Raw genomic sequence first — 4,725 nt, forward strand, 5'->3', positions numbered from 1 at the left:
GCAGATAGCGGCTTATGTTGTGTAGCGTTTTCTCCTTGTTTGCTTAAAAATGTGAGAATTTTTTTAAGTTTTCAGTGATTGATGTGTACACATAGCCAGTATTAACCGTCAAACTTATTGTCATTTCTCCATAAAAACCATAAGAGAGAAGCATATATAACATTTTAAATTGCTGACTGGTGAGTCTACAAAGTGCGTGAATGGTTAGAGTATCCGTATATCTTAACGGAACTGAAATGGGTCTGTCCAGAAGTGCCATTTCACATACGACACTGAATACATCTTCACATTACACAACCAAAAGAAATGCTACTTATTTCCAATATTTGTTTTGCAGAATAATATAGAAGCGACCTTTGCCCTCCTAAGTGACTCAAGCTTGACACAGTGTTTGTGTTCATTTATTAAAAATTTGCTAGCTAAAGCCGAATGTTCGAGCCAACCAGTTTTCTAAAACCTCTACTAACAAATTACTTGGATAATTGCCAGAAGCCCGCGTCAGATCCTTTTTTCTATTTCTTTCTCACAAAAAAAAAAAAAACCCACCAAAAAAAAAAACCCCAAACATCTGGTACATGTTAATTGTCAATCTGTATCAACTGCTAGACTTACTCTGGTAGGCATCTTTAAGAACAGCATCCTAGATAATTAAATAACTGAACGCCGACAAACAATTATCAATACAGAATAAAATCAATACGCTCCCCCATGTTTCCTAATGATGGAGAGCTGATGCTATTAGAACCGTCTTCTTTTGAAAGCTTTAATTTTATCGACAACATTATTTCAGGAGAGATGATTTAGGGTTTTACTTTTTAACAAAGAGAGAAGTGGAGTGTGGCATGGCGTTTAATATCTGGCTGAGATTTAAAACGCACACTCCTTATGAAGTATGACATTTTATACCTGAAACCACAGGAACATTTCCCACATTTAAGTGATACAGGGAAAATTCTTCAAATTAGATTTGAACTTTATACCTTCTAATTCTGCTCCAATCCTCCTCCTCCATGTACCACGCTCAGGCCTGATGAACATGCTGGTGCTATATCAAAGTCTAATAGACCTGACTACCGACAAATCCCCTTCACTTAGCCTTGAAGTAAGCAGCCAACCTCCTGTAGATCCAGTAGCAAATGTTAATGGCAAAATAGCTCAACAACCGATTGCAAGGTTAAATGAACTGGTCAGCGCAGCCCAGCTGACACAGCCATCCCCCCTGGGTGCCAGCATGAGCTAGAAGCCAGCACTGAAGCCACAAGGCAAACCTAAGTCCCCAAGCTTGCAGAGAAGAGCTACTCAGAGCTCCTTTACACGCTTTAGTCCAAGCCTAAAGAAAAACCAAACACCTGCAAGGAAGTCATGAGCAACATCTCCCCAGGCTTGCCCATCAGGGGTCCTACTTCTCATTTTCCTGGACTCACAAGTCTGATGTGCTACTCAATTGCAACAGATCCCCATTTGGGGACTGCTGCCCTGCTGTAAGTGCTGTCACAGCCGCTGTCCCTTGCAGGAGAGCTCCTCTATCAAGCCCTCCAGGATGAGGGACACCAGCGCTCCGGGGTAGAGCTACAGTGCAAGGTGGTTTTTCAGCGCGAGATATCCAGCAAAATGCAGCCTCCTGGCACTTCACAACCTCAGCTTCGTCCAGCTCATTAGTAGCACGCAAACAACCCCTCACGTCGGCAAAAGATGCCTCGTGGAGCACATCACATCGTACACCCCAGGGAGGCGTAGCACAGATATCTCATGCCCGTCCCCATGGCCAAACAAGCAACGGCATCCTCGACTCCCAAGCAGTGGCCCAAAGCCTCAGCCCATCCATCTCCCGCGTGATGGAGAAAGCCCTGACACAAAACCCCAAAACCCACTCCTCTTTCCACCCTGTGCCTTGAGGGACAATCCAGACCTTTGTAAGTGCTTTGAAATACGAGTTGCAAAGGCAGAACATTTTTCCTATTATGTTCCTCGCTTTACTTAAGCCCCCGCTCAATAAGAGACAGGTGCACTAAGCTCTTTGCCAGGGACCTGCATTTAGAGGAACAAGGTCCTCCAGTTTTATACGTTATCCCCTTCTAAGCTCACTGGTCGCCTCTTAAGCTCACAATAAAAGACTTTTTTGAAAAATGATGGCACCTAGTTTCCAAGGCAGCAGAACCTTTAAGCTCGTGTTTGCAAGAGCCTAAGGAATTAGGGATGCCAAAAGGAACATGCTATATAAAACCCATCACCTATTCCTGCTGGATAGATTAAATAACGCAAGTTTTATTTTTTAATGCAACATGATCCAGACAAGGAAGTCGCTATCAATTCTATACAAAAAAACCATACAATGTGTGGAATAACAACTACAAATCCCTTTAACCTGCGGTGGTACCTAGAGCTCTCAAATGGGTTTGGTGCCTGCAGGGATTATTGGAGACATGTGATCTGGGAAGACTGAGATACTTCACAGTATGGACTGACCATCTGAGGTCTGCTGGACCTCAGCTGCAATTTGGGCTGCGGTGCTCCAGGGGAAGAGACGGATGAAGGAAAGAAAGCTGGAGATGGGGATGGAGAGCAGCTGTGCCAAACCTGAGGTGGAGATGCAGCCACGCCAGTAAATACATCACAGGGCAGTCCTTTGAGGAGGGCACTGTCCGAACAGCCTCATCTCACTTCAAATTACCTGTAAGCTCAAGGATTCAACTAGAAACCTACAGTAAACCAGAACATCTCACACTCTCTCTTTATAAATATCTATTTTTTTTAGGCTAATCCAATTACTTATTCTCAGTTGTACGCTACTCCCATTTCAGCTACAAAGCAGGCTCCTTTCCCATGAAAAAAAAAAAAAACCCAATTCTGCTTACTTCATAATTTATTTCACTGCATGACTTTTCCCAGCAATGCGACTCATTTTTTTTTCAAGTTCCCTACAAACTGATGAAAATAAAAAGCCCCTCAGCTCGTGCACAGGCTCCCTGCACACTCTCACGCACATCACTTTTTGTGGCTTAATTTCCCATTTTTAAAAGGAAGATGTTTGCTTTCCTACAACTTCTTTTTTTTTGGGGGGGTGGAAAAGGCAGGGGGGGGAAGTGAGCAATGGACACGACTTCATCTTTAATACAGTTTCCAGCACAATAAAGGCCATCCTTTGCACTGTGACACTGAGGTGCTAACAGAGGGCAATAAATTCAGATTAATAATTAACGTCCATATCATATCAAGCAATCCTGTTACTCTCGTTTCAATTGCTTCAGAAAGCTTCCTACTTCTTTTTTTGTCTCAAACACACGCAATGGGTTGCTTAGCTATTAATTTTAGAAGCTATTTTTGAGCGATGCATTGCAGAATCAAAAAAATAAAGTCATTTTGTATTCTGACTCCAATTCCTGAATTTACTTACTGAATTATAAGTGTTACTCCCTTTCTCTTGGAGATTTGGGAACGGTACCTGGAGGTCTATAGGAAAAGGCATATTGCTGAGGGGTTACGGCCAAATTGGTCGTTAAAACCACACGCGCTGATGAAGACAGTACTGCTGGGCCTCTGTGGGTAAAACTCCTGGCTGAAAAAAAAAAAGAAATAGCTCAGAAAAAAAAAAAGTGATGTAAAAATGCCCATGTTAATGGAAATAAAAAATGTGAGGTTCCCATCCAAGCTGTGAAGGCTCAGTTAAGATATTAAATAAGAACAAAACACAAGTTAGTTACTGCTTTTGAGACCCCCTCGACCTGTAGATGGATGAGAAACAGGCACTGAAACGAAGCAGGCAAATTTCTGATGTAAGCTGCACCAGCATGAAGAGCCACTTTCATACTAACAGTGAATTACAAGCTGATTTTACGCCATTTTCCGACACCCCACCCCAAGAAAAAGCAACAAGTACCCAAGCTCACTTACTCCTAAAAAAACCCCACCGATCCAATACACGAAAGAAATCATGAAATGGGCATAGCCATCATACGGCTCAAAAAATAATACACCTTAGATGCTTTTTATTACAGTTTTGATTCTTCAAGGTTCACATTTTCAAGCTTTTCCTCCAAAACCATGGGGGCTAGAAACTTTATTTCTAATACTCGATAGCCAAGAGTCTCACCTAATTATATGAGCTGGGGCTTCAAGTAAAGGGGGGGGGGGGGAGCAGCAAAGGAACACAGACACCCAGAGATTTATGGCAAAAAATGCGAACACTGGCAAAACACTCATTGTCCCAAACTTCTTGCTTTTTCCCTTCCCCACCCGCTCTGCAGAGGAGTGCATTTCCCCCCCCCCAAAAAAATGTGATGGGCTATAATCCTGTCTCGCTAGCTTTGATTTTTCCCTTCTTAAAGAAGGAGGCTTTTAATGCCCTACAATGGATGCTTCTCACCCTGCACACAAGCAATAAATTAAAACGATTATTTTTAAAAAAACTCCAGCTTTGCTGCCGGCTAGACATCATTTACAAGGAGGCAAACCAGCTGCATCGCCCCTCAAAGCCAGCCCCCTACAAAACCAGGGCTCGGAAGCTAGGGGTGGGATTTTACAGGCTACATCACAACGTGCTCCCATTTCCCCCATTGCTGATTTTTAATTTAAAAGTAAAAAAAGGGGGAAAAAGGGGGGGGGGAAAGGGGGGGGGAGAAAAAAAAGGGGGAGAAAAAGGGGGGGGAGAAAAAGGGGGGGGAGAAAAAGGGGGGGAGAAAAAGGGGGGGAGAAAAAGGGGGGGAGAAAAAGGGGGGGAGAAAAAGG

The sequence above is a fragment of the Numenius arquata genome, chromosome 3 (assembly GCF_964106895.1).
Source record: "Numenius arquata chromosome 3, bNumArq3.hap1.1, whole genome shotgun sequence".
NCBI classification, from domain to species: domain Eukaryota; kingdom Metazoa; phylum Chordata; class Aves; order Charadriiformes; family Scolopacidae; genus Numenius; species Numenius arquata.